This window comes from Cydia splendana, chromosome 9 (genome assembly GCF_910591565.1).
Source record: "Cydia splendana chromosome 9, ilCydSple1.2, whole genome shotgun sequence".
Classification (NCBI taxonomy): domain Eukaryota; kingdom Metazoa; phylum Arthropoda; class Insecta; order Lepidoptera; family Tortricidae; genus Cydia; species Cydia splendana.
Window position 1 is genome coordinate 11,702,676 of NC_085968.1, and position 27,934 is coordinate 11,730,609.

The window sequence follows — 27,934 nt, forward strand, 5'->3', positions numbered from 1 at the left end:
GCCCCCGAAAACCCCCCTATAGCAAATGTCATCGAAATCGTTAGAGCCGTTTCCGAGATCCCCAATATATATACACATATATAAATAAATAAATAAACAAGAATTGCTCGTTTATAGGTATAAGATTACACCTTATTAGAAACATATCTTTAACTTCGACTGTACCATCGCCCACACTGTTAACTGTACATAGGTGGACCTTATGCCTTTTGTAATAAGGTCCACCGATGTACAGTTAGGAGTGTTGCTGCTTGTACATCGCTACTGACTTGAGTTAGCCATACAACTCGAATTATTGATTCGGTCGTTGAAAGCATTTCCTAATCCAATTTCGGTGTCCATTCAATTCAATATATTATTTAAATAGACATATTTGTTATGGCTTTATTCTGTACTAGCGACCCACCCCGGGTTCGCACGGCTTACACTTAAATCTTCCTCAAAAATCACTCTATCGATAGGTGAAAACCGCATGAAAATCCGTTCAGTAGTTTTTGAGTTTATCGCGAACATACAATCAGACAGACGCGGCGGGGGACTTTGTTTTATAAGGTGTAGTGATAGACTGATAGTTATTGAAGAGCTGTGACCTTAGTTGGTAATACTGTCTGATTGCTTGGTTAACTAAACGAAGGCTTCCATGAATGGATATTAATTTTGTCAAATATACCCCCATGGGGCAACCGCACCTATTCGACTTTTACACGTAAATACGAGGGGCAAACTGAAAGTTTGTAGAATAGAGAAAATTGTAGTAATTAGAGAGAGAGAGAGAGAGAGAATTAGGCCGTCACTCTTTGCTTTAATGGGTGCTTAAACGCTTTCTGATCACGCATACAAATTATTAGGGCCACCGTGAAACGCAACGTCATTCTCCAAAAGCCGTTTTTGTATGGCGATTTTAGGTCCTCAGAGGTTTTGCATGGAAATTGTGAGATACTATCAAGATAGGTACCTACAAAAGTATGAAAGGGTATAAATAACATTTCAGTTTCAATATACGTATATTTTTTTGCTCGCAGTAGACAAAAAGTCAATAAACAAACTGCCTAGAACTAATGTATTTCGGCTTAAATCAAAACACTAACTAACTTCTTAGCAAGTCCATCTTGTTTACAAAAGCTTTTGTTTCAAAACAATTTAGATTCTTCAAACAACTTCCCTAAATTGTTTATTCGTTGGTCCCGCTCCACCAAACAAAAGACTAGACGCGCCGCGTGTTACATAAGCGTAGCAACTGCGTAGTAGCCTTTTGCGTAGCGGCGAGACGTAGCGTAGGGGGCCGAAGAACGTGCTACGAATCACGTAGCACCGGAGTGAAAATTCGAATAACGGCCCGATTCGAACTGTAAGATACGTCAGTTAATAGATCTAGAAACGATATGCCTCTTTTTCTTCAAACAAAAACGTCACTTATGACACTGACACATCTAATCCGTATCGTTTCTAGATCTATTAATTGACGTATCTTAAAGTTCGAATCGGGCAGTAAGAAGCCGTATTTAGATAAACAATAAGATGCCGATATCGTACCGAACTCCTTGTTTCCTTTCGCACTAATGACATGAGCGTGAACGCGTGATATCATATTAAATAATATTCTCAAAATCAGTTCCGGGTATATGCCTCATCACGTACAACAACCATAAGTAACATCGGGACACTGCCTCACTTCGTTTTGCTCACGTCGGTGCAAAGTTAGGTTAGACTGACTCTAAGTAATGTGTCGAATTTATCATTAACAATTCAATTTTTGGCAGCAGTTTAAGATTTTTTGTCGTTTGACTGCCGAGGTCGTACCTATATAATAATTACTTGGAAAATATTTACGATTTAATAAATTTAATACTTTATGATTCTTCAGATATAGAGGCGCGGACCCGGGCATTATCCCACTCACCGCTGCACCACGCATTGTCTCTCCTGAACGATTGGACAGCGACAGCGAACTTGACATATTCCAATGCACGGAACCTAGTTTTTTGTCAGTTAGTAGCCGATACCTGCGGGCTCAGCACGGTTCCATTTTTATCGACTATCACTATGCGCGTCCCTTTCGCACTTACATACTTGTTAGAACGTGACAGGCATGGTGACAAGGGATAAAAACGCGACCGTGCTAAGCCGCCTGGAGTCAATAGCGACGCCGAGCTCAATTAATGTATAAGCACTTAAGTAAAATCTTACTCTCAATGTTTATATAATGTCACTCCTTTTAACATGTGTAGCTTGACTGTAAATGTTAATTTAAGGAATAAATAAATAATAATAATAATAAGATATACCTAACGCTATATTTCAGGTATAATCAAATAATAATCAGTCGCTAAAAAGAGTAAGAATGATCGATTGGAAACCCATGTTAACGACCTATCGCTCTTCAACTACCGTTGACCTCGGATAAACGCCATGACCAAGGCTGGCTATACGGACAGGCAAGTCTCATCATTTAGCGAATAGGTACCGATGTTAGAACCGTGTTTATACTATACTCTATACTCGCGGCTCGATTCTGAAAATGAATTAGATTTCTACTAGACTTCAACAAGTTACGATACGGATAATTTAAAGATATTTGTAAGATAGATATGTCAAATTTGACGTTTCCGCGGTCCCGGACATTCTGGAGGTCCTTTTGAACGATTTCGACAAGTTATGACTTAGATATCCAAGTCACATCTAGTCGATATCTAATGTAGATCTAGTTGATCTCTTAATCGTCTCAAGATCTTGTGATTATCTCGAAATCCGAATAGGCCTGTCGTTTTCTGTCGCAAATTCATCTGCGTGAAATGATGATGATTGATAAAAACTAACTCTGTCCTTTCCCGGGCCTCAAACTATCTCCATATCAAATTTTATCTGAATCGGCTCATCGATTTAAGCCATGAATCAGAGGGCCTACGAACCACGTTCGACGTGTAGCCTCTCTGTTTCACTTACGTACAAATTTACAAGTGCGACAGAGAGGCAACACGTCGAACGTGGTTCGCGGTAGGCCCTCAGTAACAGACAGACAGAGTTACTTTTTCATTTATAATATTAGTAGGGATGATAGTTAGATTGAAATTTAAAAAAAGTGTAAGTATACCTACATACCTTTCAATTTACCTAATCCGTACCTGATCACGTAGGTATTACTTATTACTTACCTATAGTTTTATTTTTGTTTCAATTTATAAGTTACTCAACTTATTCCTAAAAATAACTTAGCCGAATATTTACTGTACCAACAGCCCGATTCGAACTTTAAGATACGTCAATTAATAGATCTAGAAACGATATGGATTAGATGTGTCAGTGTCAACGGTGACGTTTTTGTTTGAAGAAACGCCACATTTGACTCTGACATATCTAATCCATATCGTTTCTAGATCTATTAACTGACGTATCTTAAAGTTCGAATCGGGCCGCTAATGCCGCCAACTTGCCGCCATCCTTACAAAGTATCTACTTACTTAACTAAAATAGAGAGAAATCTACATTATTTGTTCTTTAATAACACCTCCACGTATGCCTCCACGTAACCTTCTTCACTTCAGAGGTCATCTTGGTTATGGCAATCGCATACAGAGTAGGTAGATTAGTATCTGCCAATTATTAAACTTGGAAAAATAAAATTTGGAGAACCATCTCACGTTGTTAATGGTTTTTAGCCAACTAACTACTATATTTTAAGGGTAGGAACACTCTTCGGTAAAATATGTACGGTCTATGTTTTCGCCTTCTTTAATAACAACAATACCTTAAGATAGAAAATAAATGAATGAAATAATACCTATATTAATTGTATTACTATCGGACTTTGCTGAATACTTTAACTTTAAGAACATCTGAACAATCTGAACATCACATTTCAGCGATGTTAAGCATAGGTATTTCGATTAGATTCAAAATCTGATGTTCAATGTTTCGTGCCTTTGCGTACTTAATTACGCGTGCGACCAATGATTTCGTTCAAGTCTAATAACATCAAAACCAAATTCGATTGACTGAGTATACCACAACAGATTTTAATGATGTAGGTCAGCGGTTCTCAATCTTTTTTTGACGGAACCCTTTTGGAAAGCGAAATACTTGATGGAACCCTACAATAAAACAATAGTTTTTAGAAGTGTGTTTTTTGCATAGTAAAATTTTTCGAGGCGGCTAAAGCATAGTGTTCTAAATTCTTGCGGAACCCCTGCAGGGGTGTCGCGGAACCCTAGGGTTCCGCGGAACACACTTAGAGAATGGCTGATGTAGGTACACTAGGTACATACTCGGGCTGCAGCAAATATTTTTTTATTTCTTATATTATCTATTTATAGGACTTAGCGTTATTTTAGTATATTAACCAAAAGTCTTTTCAGGTATAAGCATGGGAGTTAAATATCAGAGAAAACCAGTTGCCCTAAATAACTACTTGTTCATTCGCTAACCATTTAGAATCATTTACCTATTGTGCCTTTATTGTGCATTACAGGATGATTACAGGCAATGAACACCGGTGTTAGAAATGTTTTTTGTTCTATGTAATATATTGGGAAAATATACGTTTGTGTTCTAGTTAGACCAAGAAAAGTCTGCAGCGATTTTGATAGCCCACGCAGTGCAAGTGTTATGTAGGGTAAACCCTCCAGTGAATGAACACCCCCCAGTGAAAGAACAAAATCACGTTTTTTGTCTAAAATAAGAAATACAGCAATTTCCACCACTTTTCGTATTTTTTTTCTTATTAACAACTCTATTTCCTATGCAATTTCAACCCCTGCTATATTTATTTTCGTCCAGGTTGAACGTGACTGGCGTTTGAAGTTTACGTATTTCTGGTTTTAAAGTTTTATATGCAAAAATTATATCCCAAATAAGAACAGTGTACGTTTGGAGCAACATATGAAGTGCTTATTTAACGTTTACCTGTACAAAGTTTGGTTATTTGGTTAGATTAAGAGTTAAACCTTCTATAAATGTACACTTTGTCGGCGTATTATGTGATTAAGTCTTTATTTTTTATAGTTCCAATACTGGCTTATCAAATGTTCTGAAACCAGTAAATGAACGGTGTGTTCATTTACTGGTGTCGTCTAGATTTAATTTTTTTCTAAATTTATGTGTAAACGAATTGGTATTGAGCTTGTTTTTTGTGGTCCTGCATAGAAAACGATTCTGATTCTTACAGCCAGTATTGGAACAAACAAAATTTCTATGGTCCATTTACTGGATTTTTCATGCCTATGTATGAACAATACAACATTTGGGGTGTTCATTTATTAGATTTCTACTAATTCTATGTCTGAACAATGTAACCACGAACAATGCAATGACAAGTTTATTATTTTAAGCATTATTTGATGATCCTCACCTTTTTTTATCAGAATATGCTTATTGTTTCTTGTTTTAAAGGTTGATTCTCTTTTTCTTATTAATATGGAATAGGTTCTGTTGAATAACCATCATTTTATTACATTCTAATCTATTTGAAATCAATATGGAGGAGATAAAAATATATTAACGCTTTCGCTATACCTACTAAAATAGAGCTGGAAACGTTTTTTGTGTTAAAAATGTTTTTTTAAAGCTGATTAAAAAGATCTAAATGATGTTCATTCACTGGGTTTTGCGGTGTTCATTCACTAGTTTTTATGTTCATTCATTAGGTTTTTGGGCAGTTTTTGATAAATTCTGCTATAACTCAAAAACTATGAAAGTAATAAAAAATCGCAGAAATTACTTCCTTATTTATTAAATGAGGATTCATTAAATTGCGGATAATTATTGAAATTATTAATGAATGCTGAGAAATTATTTTTCAAACTTGGATAATTCCTGGAGGTCTTACCCTATACGTCATAATTTCATAGAAGATTGACGTTTAAAAGAACACTTGCACTGCGTGTGCTCACAAAATCGTTGCAGACTTTTCTTGGTCTACCCCTAAAACATAAATTGCATCCAACTCGGCAAGTTTGCTTAATCGTGTGAAGTCTAAATCCGTCTTCCGTGCGCGGGTGGTGCAGTTGGAAATGTACGCCGACCAGTTTATAGCTATGGTAATAACTTTAACTATGTTTAGCTGTCCATCTACCTGAATGAAATCTCTTCTCTCTCTCTCTCTCAAATAAGAAAACGGGTTTCGAAGTTTATTAAACGAACTTATTTTTTTAGGAGTATACCAGTACGAGTATCATGCATTTTTTCAGCACTACGGCCTAATTTAAAACAACAACAAAATAAACGTTAACAAAAATTGTTTGTACTAACCTACCATATTGTATCGTAATTATTAGGCAAAAAATAAACACTATCCTTGTGTTCCTAATACATATCTACTATAAAATATATAGAGTTATTTTAAGGGATAAGTAATATAATTATTGTAAATTTTTAAAGTCGATTTGTAAATCACTACACCTTATAAAACAAAGTCCCCCGCCGCCGCCGCGTCGGTCTGTTTGTGTGTATGTATATTCGCGATAAACTCAAAAACTACCTACTGAACGCATTTTCATGCGGTTTTCACCTATCAATATAGTTGCTTCCTTAGGAAGGTTTAGGTGTATAATTTGTTAAGGTTTTGTGCGTGCGAAGCCGGGGGAGGGGGGGGGGGTCGCTAGTGAAATATAAAGTTATCTTAGCAATAATACAGTAATAATACAGTGTGAATTTTAATTCTTTTGTGCTGAGCGTTCCGACTGAACATCTAGCGACCTTCACCAAGGAGGAGTTTTGGCCGAAGGGTGTCAAGTTCCGGCGGTTCCGCGGCCGGCTCCCTGACACTGCGGGGTTGCGAACTGCATCGCAGCCATAATTGTGTTTTTAGTTTTAAGATATATTTTGTAATAATATGTATGCTAGTTTTAAGGTATTTATCTATGGGCCAATAGTTGCCTGAAAATAAATGTTTTCATTCATTCAATAATAAAGTTGTACCTATTCTTAATTACATTTTTAATAATACCTACCTGAGATATATTGTAGGTAGGTACATAATTTAATTACGTATTGATCAATTAACTGCTAGCGTTCCAATTTTTAATAGGATATTCACATAGGTATGTAACTATGCATAAAATTGTATCCGCCTTTGTATCGGCGCGATTCGGGAAATGAATTAGAGATTCACTAGAAATGAAATAGTAAAGATATGTGACGTTCCACGGAAAAAGGTACCATTGCCCCAGCTGAATATTGGAGCGGCGTTAATAATAGCGTAAGCGCCAGTCGACATAAGAGACCTTTTGCGGTGGAACGTCACATATCTTTACTATTTCATTTGTAGTGAATCTCTAATTAATTTCCCGAATCGCGCCGTTTGTCAATGTCTTTACATGTACATGGTTTCCTAACGAAGTTGTATTGTTAGTATAATATATTGTAAGTTTAGTTTTTAGTCAGGTATAGAAAATGAAAATTCAATGAACCGGTAGTGGCTTGACCCGGTTTCATCGGCGCGGGGCGGGGCGTGTCTCTTATCATTGTTGCCGAAGCTCGCATAACCCTTGGCTTATGTCTGTTAGGATCGATTGTTTTATATACATCTAGGTACTGTATCAATAACACTACTATCTTATCTTAAACTACACTATCTATTATCTTAAATAAACATTCAACCAAACTGAGCTCAATGTTTTTTATCCGATTAAAAATATATCGTGTTTTTTTTTCTAAATCATGCAGTTCCGAACCAACATTCTATGTCTATTCAATATATTGTAAATAAACCGACTTATTGTATTTATAAATCTCTCTCGAAAGCGCAGACTATTTACTCCGGAAGTGTCGCACAAGAAACGTCCTTGAGTCTCAAGGTTCATTAAATAAGACTGGCGCAAAATTGCCTAAAACGAGCTTACCTTTGTTTGTGGTTATATCCGTGGGTAAATATTGCTGATTGATTGTGCGTTTTCTGATTGAAGGACGGCGGCGGGTTAACAAAATGGCGGACGTCCGCGCGCGGGCTCCCGGCTTCACCGACTGAGGGGCTGGGCTCAACGGGCGTAGTGATGCCGGGAAATATTTACATCGATAGGGAAATTATATTATGGAATCCTTCTCCTTGCTTCGTTCTCCTCAGTGCAGAGGGTAGTGACCTCCCATCACATGATTCCGGATGGCAGAGTTCCAGGCCTTTCGATCTCTTGCGAATTCTAAGGTATCATGGATTTTGATGGATAGGTAACAATTTGCTGACCTGCGGCTCGATTCGGGAAATGAATTAGAGATTAACTAGATACGATATAGTAAAGATATGTGATGGTCCTGGGTTCGAATCTCAGTAAGGGCATTTATTTGTGTGATGACACAGATATTTGTTCCTGAGTCATTGTTGTTTTCTATGTATTTAAGTACATATTTATATATTATATATATCGTTGTCTGAGTACCCACAACACAAGCCGTCTTGAGCTTACTCAATCAATCAATCTGTGTAAGAATGTCCTATAATATTTATTATTTACTTTTATGTTTATTTAAAAGGTACCTTATGGCGGCTGGCGCCGCGATTCGGGAAATTAATTAGAGATTCACTAGATACGAAATAGTAAAGATATTTGACGTTCCACGGCAAAAGGTACCTTATGGCGGCTGGCGCTTACGTCGCATAGCGCCGCAATAATATTGGAGCGGCGTTAATAATAGCGTAAGCGCCAACCGCCATAAGGTAACTTTACCCGTGGGACGTCACATATCTTTACTATATCGTATCTAGTTAATCTCTAATTCATTTCCCGATTCGAGCCGCTAGTCAGACCACCGTGAGACTGCAGCCCCTTACTCTCCTTCCTGCTACCGTTCCAGTGACCATAAGTTTTTCCAGGTTGTCTTCAGTCTTCCTAGATATTATGGAATTATAAATAAATATTATAGGACATTTTTTACACAAATTGATTAAGCCCTACGCGATACTGTAAGCTCAAGAAGGCTTGTGTTGTGTTGTGGGTACTCAGACAATAAATAAAATAATATTTATTGCCACACCTTAACATACAATTTACGGAAAAAAAAGAAATAAAACTAGAAATACAAAATAAACTTAAACTTATCAACTAAACTTAACATAAAAACGTATAGGTAACTTAAATCTATGGTGAAGCAAAGGGTCCCAGTCTCAGCATGTGCAGTGCCAGAAGGCTCCGCGCCGATTTTCAGACTGGTCCCGGGAGAAATTGGGGTCGGTCGCTTGCTACTAGCATAATGTACCTTTCTTAGGGACAGCTCTATATTTACAACGATAAGTATATAAAATATATACAGGTTGGAAGTTGGGACATTTCTAATTTTCTAGAGACTGAGAACTAAGCGGAATATCGAACTTCATCATAAACTTTGACGCAAGTCGGTCATGGGGCCTTTTTTGGGATGTCATTCATAAAACTGATAACAAATAGGTACCTACCTACCTAATAAATGGGGGTTACAATATATTAAAATAATTAGATAATTTAGACCTCATGAAAATACCTCATGAAGTAGACACAATACAATATTTTTCTACAATATTTTCTGTTTTGCCCTAAGGTGACTGGTAGAGAATAACTCATGGCATTAATTTCGCCTTTTGTACAGTTTATCTTTTGTGCAATAAAGTTTGAATAGATAAATTAATTAAATGTGTAGGTAAATATTATTCTCATATTTATGATCTAAACTTTAACGTTTCAGTTATTTATTGTATATGTTAGCAGTAGGTAAGTATATTTTAGTTTGTTTGTTTGGTCTAACATTGTAAATAAGATTTGAACTAACAATAAGTAGCACCCAGATAGTCGACCGGCTATGCTTACCGGCCATGCTTGGGCAATATTTACAGATTATCGAATTTTGCCGAGCACACCGAAAATTAATGCAATAAATATTAATGTTATAGGAAAAGTCGACGTTATCGATAAAGCACTCGTCCATCACTAGTATGTAAACATGTAGAAGCGCACGCTTGCCGGCCGGCGAGGCTCGGGCCGTGCCTACAGATCACCGAGTTTTGCCGAGCGCAGAACATTCCGTCATACACTAAAAACTTCGGACGAAGTCGCGGGCGTATTTAGTGTATTCTTAAGGAATTAAAAAAAAACGTTTTTATCGTAGGGCGGACAACATTTACAGAACTTCTTTTTTTAATTTGAAGGTTAAACCCTACAATGGGTTAGGCCGTTCGTTGTCTGTCATGCAGTATCTTAGTACTTAATGCAAGTTTATATAGGTAGGTATTTTAAGTCATGGAAGCAAAGTCAGCAATATTCACTTTTTGAAGTGAAAACTTCTTTAGCGGCGCTGTGCACTTTTTGAGGTGGAGAAAAAATGTTAAACTCGCGACAGCGTAAGACGTAAGATGCTTCGTAAGACAGAAACGTCACCTGATCGAAAAACTGTTACAATGTCATTGAGTTTTCACTTCTGCCGGCACTCCCGGAGTGCAACCCGTTGTTTTTTTACCTGTGGATATATGTCAGTTAGTGCCATTCACGAAGACGCGCTCACTCTTCTTTCTAATCGCTACGGTACAAGTTTGCAACTTTTTAGCAGTGTAGTGATTCTGTCTATATTTACCTCCTTATTCATAAACGCGCTACGAACCTGTATTAGCTAATAATCGTTTGTCCTTATCAGTCATTTTGCCTTATGTATTTGTAAGAATGGGATAAAACATAATTGAACTAAATCAGGCCCGTAAAGTTTTATGAATAAGGGGTTTAGTGTATACCTACACATTATTCATTAATTAGGTGTCTGTGCTAATATATAAGGTGCTAACAAATTAGTCACGGATATTTTAAGAAATAATACATTGCATTAAAACAATTAACTTTTAACTGTAATTAAGGAACCTTTGTATATATTTCTTTTGTTTTCATTTACCGAACAAAAAAGAATATTATAATTATTTTTAAAATAATCACCCTATTACTTCGAGCAACACCGGCTTCCGACACATCGAAAGGGAGGGGCCCAAGCGATATCTCACCGTACAAATCTTTCTGCCATTTTTCGCGGGGGGAAAGGTGCACACAGTCGCACTTCTCACACACTTACATACAAAATCCAATCTGTAATGACGACACAAATACATAGAAAATGACACACGTCAAAGACAAATCTTGCAAACCTCGATCTCTTTTTGTGTACGGACGAGTGACAAGTGTCACAACACGCACACTAACACATTTTCGTTGAAGTATGTTATTGTATTCTGAGAGATGAGAAGTCGGATTTGTCGCTCGACCGATCCGCAATTTGTACTGAGCGAGCAAAATCGATAAATCCAACAATTACATGAGACTAAAATATAATAATTGTGTATGAATGTAATTAAACGTATGATATGTAAAAAAAATATTACATGTGAAATGTAACACTTTCTTTTTGTAAATTTGATGTCCCCGACCTCTTTTTATAACAAAAAACCGAGCAAACAGGCATTTTTGTGCAGCAGTGTTCACGCGCGCGTCTGGACTCGGTCTAGTGAAAAATCCAAGTGCAACTAGTTTTATTACCCGCGCTAGATTAGATTGACGCGCTAATCTTGTACCTCGGCAGAGGGGAAATAGTGCGAATGCCGCCTCCCTTCCGTGTTGCTCGAAGCCCTATTATGTACCTGTGAAGATATTTAACACTGTCTGTCATGTCACGTCACGTCAAGTTTAAAAAGGTTCTAGAATGTCTAAAGAGGTCTCATTTAATTATCTTATTAACAGGGTGTTATAACGTAGCAAATTTGTTTCCTAGTTTTCTCCAAAAAAACATAACAAAACCAATGATGTTTCATACTTAAATGTACTCCGAGAACCGAGTACTATCAGCTGTAAAAATATCCGTGACTAATTTGTTAGCACCTTATATAGATAGAATACTCTTTATTGTACACCTCAGTAGAAGATACAGCCATATTAGGAAAACAGTTAAATGTTGCTAACTGCATAGTCTGTATCTGTTATCATAATATACATATATAGAGTCCGTGCGGAAAGAAAAGAGTCGTGAAATGTATGGGGTCCAATACATTCTACGATTCTCTCTTTCCGCACATACTCTACTTATTTTATACCTACTAAGATAAATATATTCCTTCTAAAGTCCACGCAACAATCCGAATGTAAAACGCTGAAAATAAAGTTTGAGTTACACAGTACACACCCACTCACTGCTAAAACTGGCACGTTTTGTCTTGGCACAAAGCCTCTGCCCTACCTACTTCTGTAAGGCTTGCCTTTGTGGAAGATTTTCGTTACTGAGCGGAAAATACCTGCTGCGAGTTATGACGTATGGGACTAGAACCACGAAGTCCGGAAAAAATCTAATGTACACCTTTAGGGTCCGAAGTAGACGTATATTGCACATGCAATTCATTGTTTTTTGTGTTGGTATATAAATATATTTTTATTTATTTTTATTATGGGCCCAGAGGTATATCTTTTCACATGGGAAACCTTGTTCAGTATGACCATCATAATACGTTCTTCAGCGTAGGACGTCCACCCACAAGATGGACAGACGACCTTGTTAAGGTCGCCGGAGGACGCTGGATGCGGGTCGCTTCCAACCGGTACGAATGGAGGTCCAAGGGCCTATGTTCAGCAGTGGACGTCTTATGGCTGAGATGATGATGATGATGGTGATGATGATGATGATGATGATGATGATGATGAATACATTTTTAACATTCGGGATCACGACTTCAATATCACCTCAGCTTGGCAGAGTGGGGTCGATTGTAATTTTACAATTTGTCATGGTTTTGAACTGGTTTTGATACGACTCTGACAATCGTCTTGGTGACGCGCATCGCGTACGACTTTCACTTAGGTTCCCCTATCTTTGGCATAATTTTTTTTGTAATAATTCTATTGTGCATAATAACTTTAGGCACAATATACTGTTAGCATAAACTCACTTGGTACTGGATTGTTGCGCATACGTACTCTACGCATAATTTTTATTGATCGAAGTATCTTTTGGCAGAAATTTATTGTCCGAATCGAGACCTGGTATCTGTTTCATTTCGCATAATTTTATTTGTAATAATTTATTTTTGCATAATTCGCCATTAAGCATAAAGTACTACAAGCATAAAATCTTATGGCATAGAAATGTTTTGCATACTTGCAAGAATCATATATGTTGACTTGTAGGCCGAATATTTTTTGGCGGAAATTAATTCGCCGAATGTTTTGCAATTCGCAACTATTATTTTCTCATAATTTCAATTCTGGCAAGTTTGTTTTCTTGGGGGCGCAGTTCTAACCTAACCAAACCCACTTTTCAGGCAACAGTTTGTTTTCGTGGGGTCGCAGTTCTAACCTAACCTAACCCGCTTTTCAGGCAACAGTTTGTTTTCGTGGGGTCGCAGTTCTAACCTAACCTAACCCACTTTTCTGGAAATAGTTCGTTTTCTTGGCGATCGCAGTTCTAACCTAACCTAACCCACTTTTCCGGCAACAGTTTGTTTTCGTGGGGTCGCAGTTCTAACCTAACCTAACCTACTTTTCTGGCAACCGTTTGTTTTCGTGGGGTCGCAGTTCTAACCTAACCTAACCCACTTTTCTGGCAACAGTTTGTTTTCGTGGGGTCGCAGTTCTAACCTAACCTAACCCACTTTTCTGGCAACAGTTTGTTTTCGTGGGGTCGCAGTTCTAACCTAACCCAACCCACTTTTCTGGAAATAGTTCGTTTTCTTGGGGGTCGCAGTTCTAACCTAACCTAACCCACTTTTCCGGCAACAGTTTGTTTTCGTGGGGTCGCAGTTCTAACCTAAGCTAACCCACTTTTCTGGCAACAGTTTGTTTTCGTGGGGTCGCAGTTCTAACCTAACCTAACCCACTTTTCTGGCAACAGTTTGTTTATGTGGGGTCGCATTTCTAACCTAACCTAACCCACTTTTCAGGCAACAGTTTGTTTTCGTGGGGTCGCAGATCTAACTTAACCTAACCCACTTTTCTTGCAATAGTTTGTTTCCGTGGGGTCGCAGTTCTAACCTAACCTAACCCACTTTTCTAGCAACAGTTTTTTTGTTGGGCTCCGCATCTGCTCCGGTGCTACGGGCATAGCAGCCCCTTCGCCCTTGCATAGCAAAGCGCAGGCGCTAATGCTATCAATCAATCAATCAATCAATTTATTTATTTCATAAAGATAACAATGATCTTATGCTATGTGCTCTGCGCTTTGCTACGGCGAGCGAGGGCTGCTTCCCCTCCGCGTCTCCGGCTTTTTACATACACTCTAGAGGTAGGACAGACAAGACCACGTGGATAGTGGGGTGCTCGGATTCGGATTTTTTTTTTGAGCTAACAATATGTATACAACCAAAATGCCAATAATATGTTCCCACCCAAAGTTTCAAAAATACAATAACAATGTTTTTTTTACGAATTATAAATGTAGGCAGAGCTTTTAGTTACGGCTCTGCCACATATTTAGGTGCTTTGTGTATTGTTAAATATAAATTAGACTTGGATTATACAATCTGACGCTTTCTTTAATTTTAACATTCGTCGAAAGACATTCTGCTCATGACAGATGCGTTTTAGATCATACAAGTTATACGAAATAGAAAGAATCGAAATACGTTTTCTGCGATGTAAATATTCGCCTAAATCCTATTATGCTAAACAGAGTATGCAAATCAAATTTCGGACATTTAAACAAACGCTAAATAACATTATTCGTATCAAAAGTCGGCCAAAATAATAGTAGTCTATTTAAGATTCGGACTTGCAAACATTCGGCCTATTGCATATTATACAAACTTAAGCTTTCTGCAAATTTAACATTCGTCGAAAAACATTTCTGCCAAATAGGTTATGCCAGATGCGTTTCGGGTCACGGAAATTATGCCAAATAGACGGAACCCTTTCACTTAATTTCGCATTCACCGATCATCGTGAGCGAACTTTAAGGTCATATCAAAATAAAATCAATAGCCATATTTGTCATGTTGTTATTTCTTCATTCCTAATAAAGTTATTTCTATAGATATTCAAAATAAAACAGGACAAGTGCGAGTCGGACTCGCCCACCGGGGTTCCGTACTTTTTAGTATTTGATGTTATAGCGGCAACAGAAATACATCATCTGTGAAAATTTCAACTGTCTAGCTATCACGGTTCATGAGATACAGCCTGGTGACAGACAGACGGACAGACAGACGGACGACCAGAGAAGTCTTAGTAATAGGGTCCCGTTTTTACCCTTTGGGTACGGAACCCTAATATAGTACAAAAAAAACACAAAACCGTAACAAAATAAGAAACATGAAACGGGCTCCAGCTTAGCATTTTTTGTTGAAGGGCTAGCTTTGCGTCGGTCGTTTCAGTTTCTGAAAGTCATAGCAAGAACAAAGCTACTTCAGTTCAAAGGCCATTTAAGCTAAGAAAATTCACAGCTGGGAATTAGGCTCCTACTTCGTTTTAAAAAGATGGGACAACAACATTCGCTTTTGTGGGTTTGTTTAACCTTTACACGATTACATTAAATGTTTATATTCGTGTTATTACAAAGTCGAAGACGAATTTCTTTGCAGATATTTAAATATAGAATACCTAATTAAGAGATTATAAATAAACCCTTCAACATATGTTTTATAATAAAATGTTTAAAATAAAAAAAAATGTTTGCTTGCTAAGCTATGTAGGTAGTCTACTATTTAAATAATATACTGGGTGATTTTAGCGTCGTGATACAGATTGTCAAAAACGTTGTAAGATGGTCATACTCAACAAATTTCCACATGGGACTAGAACCACGAAACCGCAAAAAAAATCTAATGCACACCTTTAGGGTCGAAGTAGACGTATATTATGAGGTATAGTTTTTCACGATTATCATATCGGTCCCATGGGAAACCTTTTTCAGTATACCATCATAATACATCATCATAACAAAAATAAGGTAATTGTTATCTTTATATTTAATTACACAAACGGGTCTACCGCGATATAATTTCATTGTTTTTACCTTTAATTCCGACGGTAGACCCTTTGTTTGTGTAATTAAATATGATGTGTACAAAAAGCGAGAGTTTAAAGTGTTACATTGTTATCTTTATTAAATAAAGGCTACAAATATAATGACCACCAAAAAATACTTTGGTACCCTAAATAAAAAAATCATGCTTACCAAAAAAAATTACTGAACACCAAAAAATAAGGCCTAAAAATACAAAAGTACCACCGTTTTAATTACGACTGCACTTCAAATTGTATTCAAATACCAAATACAGTGAAACCTGGATAAGTGGGATCTCAAGGGACGAGCAAATTTGTCTCACTTAAAGAGGTTTTCCACTTACACAGGGTCTCAGTTAGCCAGGTATATAGTTATTTGTACAACAAGAGATCAAAGTTTGATATTTCTTCGAGTGCTTATTTTGCTTGAGCGTAGTAAGGGACTCAAAAGCGCACGAGATGTAAATAATTTTGATCTCGTGTAGTACACAAAATTTTTCACATCTTAGCAGTGAGAACATACCTATTAGACAACTTGAAAAATGTAATCCTTCTTCGTCGCTCAATACCTATGCACTGATGTTTTCTTAAGATATACAAACAATTAAGTTTAATTACCGCAATCGAACACAAAAACAAAACGTAATAATAAATGTCAGTAAAATAATATGGAAATAACGAACATCAACAACTGACACTTCAACCGACAACTTTTTTTTTTGTAAAAAAAAACTTTGTAAGATACGGTCCGAATTGCGGATACGTACTATTTGTCAACTGTAGTAGAGATTCTTAAAAGTAAAATAATTAATTTTGCGTGGTAATCTGTGTATTTTTTGAGTTCATTATTTTAATTGTACAATAAAATACCTAAAATATAGTAGTAAAATATAGTTTTTATCAAATCTTAAACTTTATTTTAATTAAATAATTATTAAGAATTCATACTCGTACGGAGCTCGTACGTGGTTTGGTTTGGAACGATGCGTTCTGAAGTTTTTCGGGGGTCTATTATAAACAGTCAATATACCGTTGAATGTCGCTTGAACTTTTATTCGTCTGTTTCTTTTTGCTTACAGTGTGAAAGGGACAGAGATAATAGAACCCAAGTATTTCGAACTTGTATTAGACCCCGCATGTTGAAATGACATTTGACTATAAAGGTCACTTGAATGTCATTTTGTCTCACTCAGTGAGCAAAATCGCATTTTGCTCACTATTTTTAAGAAGCAAAGTACCCTTGTTCGAGCTGCTGAAGTGAAAAATAAATTTCTGTCTCATTTATAGAGTGATCCATTAATAGAGGTGAGAAAAGAGGTTATTTCAGATATAGAGGTGGTAAATAAGGTATTTTGTCAACATTATGTATGAATTGTAATCATCAACAATAAATAAAGGTAAAAAGGTTATGGCCTCGAATGTCCAATTCCTTAAATGTCCATTTTCCTCGAATGTCTAATTTCCCGAATGTCCATTTGCTCGAAGGTCCAATTCCCGGAATGTCCATTTGCTCAAAGGTCCAATTCCCGGAATGTCCATTTGCTCGAAGGTCCAATTCCCGGAATGTCCATTTGCTCGAAGGTCCAATTCCTTAAATGTCCATTTTCTTCGAATGTCTAATTCCCGAATGTCCGTTTATCGAATGTCCAATTCCCTGAATGTCCATATCACCATGGAAATAGATCTACGGCTACAACAACGGGTACTGGGTTTCACGGAGTCGGATCGGACGTAGTGCGAAACTGCTCTAACGGTACCGTTTCAAAAATATACCTAGTATTGAATTTTATTCATTTGTGTACCATTACCAACGGATACCTTTTTAGTTGATACCTTTATTTTACTTACTTCACGGTCTTATGCGTTCATGGAAATGTACATTTACCACTCATTTAACTTACTTTTTAACCGACTTCAATTTCATAGAAGGAGGAGGTTCTGTATTCGGTTGTGGCTATTTTTTTTTTCTATGTACGTTCACAGATTACTCCGACATCCGTAGTCCGATTTGAGTAATTATTTTTTTGTTTGAAAGGAGCTACCTCCGAGTTGGTCCCATTTTAATTTGGTTATGTTCTGATGATGGGATCCATGAGGAATTGAGGGAACTCCTCAATTTTTAAAGGCACATGCATGGTGTTTTGGGCGTTTTCTTAAGCAACTCGAGCATTTTCTCCCGAAAACCACCAATTTAATGAAGTAGACCTGATGATGATTATTTTGATGATAATGATGATGATTTCTTTAAATGCAAGTATGTTCAGCGATTAGGTACCTGTGATCCGATTTGAGTAATTCTTTTTTTGTTTGGAAGAAGTTACCTCCAAGGTGTTTCCGTATTATTTTTGGTTCTGGTCTGATGATGGAATCCATGAGGAATTGAGGGAACTCCTCAATTTTTAAAGGCACGTGTTAAGTGATTTCGGGGTTTTCTAAAGTAACTCGAGCATTTGCTTCCGAAAACCACCAATTTGATGTACTGCAACTGTAGCCTTACCACGAGTTTGACATTGACATATTCGCTAACGTCTTATGCATCTAAATGTAAAAACTTTTTATGCATCTCGCTCACACTAAGGTTAGTACGAGCGAGGTGCATAGGAAGTAAGTTACACACATGCTAGCGAATATATCAATGTCAAACTCGTGGTAAGCTGGTAAGGCTACTGATCGGGGGTTAGGGTTAGGAGTTAAGGGGTCAGGGATTAAGGGGTCGGGGAATGGCGGTTGAAGGGTTGCTGGTTCAGGATCGAGGGGTTCCTGGATCAGGGGTTGATGTGCTGTGAGGTTGAGTGATCGGGGGGCTGAGGGATTGGGTCAGTGGCGGGGCGGGCGGATGGATTTAGTTGACAGGAATTATAATTTCCCAGACGGACTCGAGAAAATTCCTGATTACATATTTACTAAAGTAATAGGTACACTTTGGAAAAATTTAGTGTTAAACATGATGAAAGGAATTTAGTGTTAAACATGATCTTGTTTTTCATTCCTGCGTCGCGCTCTTAACAATGCGTTAAAACTAAAAATGGTAAAATAAAAACATTTTATAAAAAAAATGAAACCGACTTCAAAAAGGATGAAATAAAATATTATCCTTTTTATGTCTATGCGTTACCAACTGATATGTTTGAAGTCGGCGCCAAGCCAAGTAGTAACAATACCCAGTCAAAAATAATCAGCTTTATGGCTATAAATCCCATTAGAACTGTACTAATAACTATTATAAATGTGTAAAGAATTCTGTCTGCCTCTTTGTCGCCTTTTCATGGCTAAACAACTGAACCTCTTTAGGTGAAATTTGGCAAGAAGGTAAATTCCTTGAATTGTTTTATATTTTGAAATGTAGTCCTCTGGATAAGGGACGGGAAATAACTCAGTCCCAATCCCACACTTGCGTGCTATAGACTGTTCGAGCATTAGTAAGAAATGCTCTTTAAAAAATACGACGAAAAAAAATGCATTTATATTTACACTAATGTGCCGACAAATATGGTACGGACTGCGCCAAGAAGGTTTGATCGTGTGTTCTGAGGTGTGTTCTTAGGTCCAGTCGACGTCAATGATATGTTTACACTTTTGCATCTTACTCCTTTGTAATAAGGTGAAAAGTGTAAACATATATTTAACGTCGACTGTACCTACAGAAAGTACGTTCATTGTCGTCGTGTAAGGCAATCCAACGTATGTAAATCCTTATCGAATCGCACCAAAGTCATGGTATGCTTCAAAATTTGGCTTGGCACCGACTTCAAACATATCAGTTGGTAACGCATAGACATAAAAAGGATAATATTTTATTTCATCCTTTTTGAAGTCGGTTTCATTTTTTTTATAATAAGTTTTTATTATCTTACTGATCATTAGAATAGCGATAAGAATTGCATGTCGGGTACGACTCTTAGAGTCTGGCTACTGAAATATTACACAATGTTTGGCGGGAAATTCAAAAAATCTTGGACTGGTCACACTTTGTGTAGTAGGAATTATAGTTTTGATACTAGAAAATATTTTTGATTTTCTGTGCACACGTAAGGTACCTAAGGATATAAGTTAAATATACGTTGACGTGCACTCAAAGTCAGCTCACATAGTTTCTACCACTATGTAAAGTACAGTCAACGATAAACACATAATGTTAACACTTTCTCACCACATACCATTGTAACAAGAAGAAAAATGAAATGTAGTGTAAATAAGACCTATCTCGATAATACCTTAATATTAATCCATCACAAAAAAAAACAACGGGTTGCACTCCGGGAGTGCCGACAGAAGTGAAAACTCAATGACTAGTCCAAAATGTCTGCAGCACTATGTATAATTGACCCATCCTCCTTTCTATTGAAAAACTTTAGTTCCGAAATTGCTGGTCAGTAAGCTTGTTTAAAATTCGAAATTCAAATTTGTAGCGTTAATTGTTTAAAATTCGAATAGAATTTGTAAAGTTACCTTGCAGACCTCGCATCTAAATATATTTGGTCATGATATTTTGAGTTTTATTCACCAGTACTAGAGTTCACTTTTATTAGCGATTTCATCAAGATGTAGCTTTATTGAATTATATTTGAGTGATATAAAGTTAGAATGTAACTGTGAGATCCTCGTATTTCAACCCGTACAAGATTAGAACCTTTTTCATGTAATGTCATTGAGTTTTTCTTTATTGATTTAAATGCCATCTAAATGAGTGGCCATCTAAACCTTACGGTCACGTGATCGCCTTACGCTGTCTCGAGTTTATCATTTTTTCCCCACCTCAAAAAGTGCCTAGCGCCGGTAAAGAAGTTTTCACTTCAAAAATACATAAGTACTATGCCAAATATGCTAAATGCTAAGTATCAAAATATTTATAGAGCACCAACCTTCTAATTTGTTTAGGAGTTGTAATTTAAACATTGCAGTTTTTCGGTATACAACGCTACACGTCGACTTCGCACATTGTCGTCATTATTTACGAGCTTAAATAATAGTTTTCGAACCTCACTCGGTATAGACATTATTAATATTATTTAAAATAAACCCCTTATAAACCGCAAATATTTTCGTATCAGTTTGAGCCATGCCACAAAATAATGCGACAGTAAGCTGCCCGGGCAGCTTCCGATGGGCCCCACTTTTTTGGGCTGATTGTGTATCCTGTTCTCTTATTCTATATCAATGCTTTGAAAAAATGCAACTACTTATTATAAAAATTCAGAAAATAAAGATAAAAGCCATGTTTTATTTTCGTAAAAATATTTTATTTCTTAATTTTCTACAATTTCGTAAATAAACGGTTTTTAGTGTCACCTGAATAGTAGGCCAACAATATGTGGCGAATTTCGTAGGCACACGGACTATTTGTTACTCTACTAGACGTCCAGCCAGGTTCTGATGTTTCATCACAGACGAAACGGTCAATTGGGTCATTAGACATACAAAGATTGGACGTACAGGGAATCAGATATTAGACATTCGGGTAATTGGACGTACAAGGAGGAGGCATTCAAGGAATTGGACATACGGGGATTGGACGTTCAGGTAATTAGACATACAGGGATCGGACGTTCAGGTAATTAGACATACGGGGATTGGTCGTTCAGGTAATTAGACATACGGGGATTGGTCGTTCAAGGAATTGGACGCACGGGGACTGGGCATTTGGAAAATTGGACATTCGAGGCCAGAACCAAAATAATCCTTGTCCTTTAATAGTTTTTAGGTCCGTTAAAATTTTTATTCGAATTAACTTTGAATGATGCTACTTCTACAAAGGATGGATTTTGTTAAATTAAATTTAAAACGGACTTCATTGCGTCTTAGAACTTAAATAAATGAAATATTTTTTTGGTTTTTCGTGTCGATAGTTTTAACTACTTACTCAAACTAACTAAATAAAACTTGAAGTCGTTTAGACTCAATTAACCGAATGCGGAATTTTCGGTTAGACTAAAGTCCAAGATCTTCAATAAAGTCCAAGTTAGAGAGGTCATAGATTGACGTTATCTCAGATACAGAGGTCAATTCCTATAACATTCTAAAAAGCAATGAAGCAAATGTAATCTTTCAAATATAGTCTCAGTAAGAGAGGTAAATTTGACTATAAAATCGAAACAACTAATCTCAGTTATAGAGGTCTGTTTTATCTCACTAACAGAGGTAATTCAGCGCCAAAGTGCCGGGACCGCACCATGAGTCCCAGCTATAGAGGTTTCCCACTTATCCAGGTCCCACTTAACCAAGTTTCACTGTATATTGAATGATCACCAAAAATCATTAATGATCACCAAATCTTGAAGACCAAATTAATGCGATATTTTTTTTTACCTAAATAAACCACTATGATTACCAAAAAATGTATACATACTACCAAATAAAGTAAACTGATGCCAAAATTACTAGCCCCTCCCGCTCAACCCCCCGTACCCCGCACCGAATACCCACCTAACCTAACCTACTTTTCTAGTGGCATTTCGTTATGCTACTAGAAAAGTAAGTTAAACTGCTATCAGTTAAGTGGGTTAGGTTACGTTAGCACTGCGACCGTTACAGAAACGAAATGGTACTAAAAAAGTAGGTTAGGTTAGGTTTGAACTGCGACCTTTACAGAAACGAAATGCTACTATAAAATTGGGGTTAGGTTAGGTTAGAACTGCAATCCTCACAGAACCGAAATGCTACTAGAAAAGTGGGTTAGGTTAGGTTTCAACTGCGACCCATACAGAAACGAAATGCTACTAGAAAAGTGGGTTAAGTTTGCTATCCTATTAAAGCAAATGACTCCAAAATAATCATTCTTCCAGAAACAAAATGCTACTAGAAATGTGGGTTAGGTTAAGTTTGAACTGCGACCCATACAGAACCAAACTGCTATCAGAAAAGTGGGTTAGGTTAGGTTTGAATTGCGACCCTTACAGAAACCAAATGCTACTAGAAAAATGGGTTAGGTTAGATTTGAACTGCGACCCTTACAGAAAAGAAATGCTACTAGAAAAGTGGGTTAGGTTAGGTTTGAACTGCGACCCTTGCAGAAAAGAAATGCTACTAGAAAAGTGGGTTAGGTTAGGTTTGAACTGCGACCCTTACAGAAATAAAATGCTACTAGAAAAAGGTGACGAAGTGGATTAATTAATTTAATAGGATAACGATATATTAAATATTTGCACATTTTTAATTAAAATGTGGTTACAATTTTGGTGGTCATTTACTATTTTTGGGTTTGCAATGATTATTTTGGAGTCATTTGCTTTAATAGGATAGCAAGATTAAAAAATTTGGTTATAAATTTACATTAAAATGGAGTTCTAATTTTGGTGATCATTTATTATTTTTGGGTTAATAATTATTAGTTTGGTGTCATTTCCTTTAAAAGGATAGTAAAATGTAATAAAATTTGTAATCATTTCACATTAAAATGGTGTTATAATTTAGGTGATCATTCATTATTTTAGGGTGGTAAAATATATTTTTTTGGTATTTAATTTTACTAAATCTGGTGATCAGTTAAATAGCAGTCTTAAATAAATAAATTGAATTTGAAATTGATAATACATTTTTAACATTCGGGATCATGACCCCAATATCACCCAGTATAACCGTAGTGCCTCTACGCGGGCCTACGCCGTACGGGATACGCGTCCCACGCCCCCGAAGTACCTTCATTCAATATAGGCCGGGCAATTAGTTATTTTTGAGCGTCCACTTATAGCAGAAACCGGAATCGCTTTTTTGCCAGGGCTCTTAATTAAAAGAGCGCTAATAAGTTTTAAAAATATTAAAATAGATTTATTGAGTGCGTTGTACTGTACTTAGCACCTTCAGGGCCAAGAACCCGACTATCGGGTACACTGTTCGTAGCGACTACGCGCTATATACGGCGAAACCGTGGCTACGCGCTACGAGCGTAACCCGTAGCACTTAGTGGCAATGAATGTGTTAAAATACAAAAGCGGCCAAGTGCGAGTCGGACTCGCCCATGAAGGGTTCCGTAGCAGCAAGTAACAATAAAATTGCGGTTTACGATTTATGACGTTTAAAAAAAACTACTTACTAGATCTCGTTCAAACCAATTTTCGGTGGAAGTTTGCATGGTAATGTACATCATATATATTTTTTAGTTTTATCATTCTCTTATTTTAGAAGTTACAGGGGGGGGGGGGGGCACACACATTTTACTACTTTGGGAGTGTCTCTCGCACAAACTATTCAGTTTAGAAAAAAAAGATATTAGAAACCTCAATATCATTTTTGAAGACCTATCCATAGATACCCCACACGTTTGGTATTAATGAAAAAAGTTCAGTTGGGACCCCCAAAATTTATTGTTTTTTTTTTCTATATTTGTGTGAAAATCTTGATGCGGTTCACAGAATACATCACTTACCAAGTTTCAACAGTATAGTATGTATGTATGTAAACACTTTATTGTACATAAGACAGGTTAAGATACAATTAAAAGAAAGTACAAAGGCGAACTTATCCCTATAACAGTATAGTTCTTATAGTTTCGGAAAAAAGTGGCTGTGACATACACGGACAGACAGACAGACAGACAGACATGACGAATCCATAAGGGTTCCGTTTTTTGCCATTTGGCTACGGAACCCTAAAAACCGAAAACTTCCCGTTAAAGTAAAAATATTAATTTTGGCAAGAGGTTCTTATAACACAAGTTAAAGGGAAAGTCCGTATTCTAAATTAGTACTGACATAATTAACAATTGTTACTTTTATTACAAACATTTGTAAAAATCTACGTCCAGATTAATCTACGTCAATACGACGAACTTTTGGCTAACAACAACTTTATTTGGTGTAGGTTTAACCTCAGTAACGTGATCACGCGAATCCAACTTCGTCAGTTTTTAGGGTTCCGTACCCAAAGGGTAAAACGGGACCCTATTACTAAGACTCCGCTGTCCGTCCGTCTGTCACCAGGCTGTATCTCACGAACCGTGATAGCTAGACCGTTGAAATTTTCACAGATGATGTATTTCTGTTGCCGCTATAACAACAAATACTAAAAACAGAATAAAATAAAGACATAAGTGGGGCTCCCATACAACAAACGTGATTTTTGATCGAAGTTAAGCAACGTCGGGCGGGGTCAGTACTTGGATGGGTGACCGTTTTTTTTTGCCGTTTTTTGCATTATGGTACGGAACCCTTCGTGCGCGAGTCCGACTCGCACTTGCCCGGTTTTTTTTATATAATAGTCTTCGCTTACGAGTCACATTCTATATATAACTTTTTTCATGAATTTAAGTAGGTAAACTTAGCCGTTGAAATAAACTTCGAGACTCCCGGACCTGCAAAGAGCTCTAATCCCATAAAGAAGTCATTATCACAAACATAATTAATTGGATTGGTATTTTTTTATAACAAAACTTCCGTGCGACAGCGATATGTATATCTTATACCGTTAAACGAGCAATTCTTGTATACATATATATGTATATACTTACATATATTTATATATTTCGGGGATTTCGGAAACGACTCTAACGATTTCGATGAAATTGCCTACATGAGGGTTTTCGGGGGCGAAAAATCGATTTAGCTAGGTCTTATCTCTAGGAAAACGCACATTTTTGAGTTTTTATATGTTTTCGAGCAAAGCTCGGTCTCCCAGATATTTAAATATTAAAAAGCAGTCTGCGTCGCTCCGCCAACGCGTTCCCGTTGAAGCTGCTCGTTACAAACATGTCGAGCAATCTTCGACTTAAAAGTACGCGAGTGACCCGTTTTAATATAATTATTTAATTTGATTGGTATTGGTTAAATACCATCTAACTATGTAAGATATTTACATCTAATTCATATTTCATTTACTTAATGTAATACCAAAGTGAATAGAGTGTATAGAGAAGGGTTGTAAAGTAAATTATGTAGCCACTGTAAATTTACTGCCATCTTCATCTCATCTCGAGAGTAGGCTGAAGGTTATGGCGCCATCGCTCGAAAAGATTGCACCATACCTTTGGCCTATAGTCGAGTAGATGGCGTTAATATTAATATTTAACAAGTTAACACATATCAGTGAAAGAATAAGGATCAAAGTCAAATGGCGTTCTAACAGTTTTATTTGTCTGTCGAAAGATGGCAGTAAATGTACTGTAGCTACATAATTTACCATGTCAGTAACTCTCTATTTCAAATTCTCTTTGGTAGTACCTAATACAGGCTCGACAATTATGTATATTGAGGTCAAACGTGCCGCTGCGTGGGCGCGGGAAGAGGGTCGAGGATCCAGACGTTACGTAGTTATAGACAATCCTATAAACTTTTCACGTATTTGTCAACTTTTATTATGCAATCATGAAGGCCGCAGTTCAACTGTTTACAATAATTAATTACTCTTACAGCGTACTCTGATCCAGAATTGGTAAAAGTAATTGTATGTTTGCGGTATTATTTATCGTAAAAGCTACTTTTATTTTCATGGTTTTACTCCTTTACATAAATATTTTCGCGAAAATATATCTGAATCGAATTTTTTAACTTATTCGCCTTATTCTGCCAATTCCGTTTCTTAGTCAGAAATATCACTTTAATACTAAGGTTGTACCTTGCCTCAGTGGCAAATATATCTATGATATCTTTTTGAAAACCAACTAAAACTAACCGCACAACTCCCGTACCCCAACTAAGCCCAAACTAAGCTATCTTCTACTAGAGAACCACCGCGTAACATTTTACCAGCCGTGAAAAGAGATATTAATTTGCATTAAAGTAGGTTCGTACAATTTCTTCTTACTTTTCTAAGGGTACCTATATTGTACTAATAGACGCCTTCATTATAGTTATTCCTCTCAAATTGACTTTTAGCGCTTACCCCTAAATAAACTTTTTTCAAATAAAACAGACTGCTTATTTATGATATATTATCCCGCGAACTCTATATAATCGTGTAGTCTTTCGTGTAACCTTTTTGAATGTTAAATCAAATACCTGGTGTTGTTTTCCCTTTACGTAGCTCGGGGGTGCCCCTATAATATAAGTATTATTTATACCTACTTATATATAATATAACAATGATGTTTTCATGCGTTGTTATTGTTACTAGTTCTAACTTCGTGAAACAATAATGAGGCGGGCCGTTTGTGATACTACACTGGGTCTCATTGTATCATAACGTTCTTTGTGTATGATTTTTACGGACAGAGTTAGGAAAGAAAAAGTTTTAATTACTGTATTCATGTTATTGCTGCAACGTCATGTATATTATGTGAATACATGTGTTGTGTAGTGTATTGGTAAAAGCAAAAATATAGCTAATACAGTGGCAGCAGAGGCAGTAATGTTTTTACGCTACATATAAAACGGGGAGAAATGGAAAGACAAATTAACCATTAAGTATTCGCTGTAGACAAAAAAGATCATTATGGCAGAGCGATGCGTCAATAGCCTGTTATATAAACAATAAGACAAACCTCCTTGTTTACCAACAGTCTGCCCAGACTAGGGCTAAATTTTCCACCGCAGTTCCCTTTTAGAAAGGGATAATAATAACCCCAGATAGCAGCTTCTCTGTCGACGTCGATCGATGTGACCTTGGCAGTGGCTTGGGCACATTAACTATACCTATCTAAAAGGTATGTACATCACCTACACTGGGGGCCCATTAGGCGGAGACAAAAATGGGGGCGGATTTTCATAAACTGCGTAGAAGTTTTGTAATCTAACCTAAGTGGATTGTAAAATCTGGGTATTACAGAGAGGCTTACCGAATACGACAGTAAGTTACGTTTCTAAGCGTGTATGATATAAGTATATTTAAACTCGACGATGGGTGCCTGCCTAAGGCTTCGCAGATAAGTTATACCTGACTTTGATTCACCTTGCCAACATTGAAACATCACCAGGCGGCTTAGCACGGTCGCGTTTTTATCCCTTGTCACCATGCCTGTCACGTTCTAACAAGTATGTAAGTGCGAAAGGGACGCGCATAGTGATAGTCGATAAAAATGGAACCGTGCTGAGCCCGCAGAACTCGGACAGATAATTATATTAAACATAAGTACCTACAACTAGTTAATA

The 27,934-nt window shown here is 36.9% G+C and overlaps 1 protein-coding gene across 5 annotated transcripts in view; it reads right to left on the bottom strand.

Moving 5' to 3' along the window:
* Positions 1-27,934, bottom strand: part of LOC134793586 (protein FAM13A) — a 184,677-nt gene that overhangs the window by 17,133 nt on the left and 139,610 nt on the right. For 3 of the 5 annotated variants that reach the window (XM_063765205.1, XM_063765204.1, XM_063765203.1), the window contains exon 1: positions 7,836-8,005. The exons of 1 other annotated variant lie outside the window; for it this stretch is intronic. The gene's annotated coding sequence lies outside the window, so the exon portion shown is untranslated. Of the gene's footprint in view, positions 1-7,835; positions 8,007-27,934 lie in introns of those variants that run through there. One more of the 5 variants, XM_063765202.1, reaches the window with a different exon arrangement.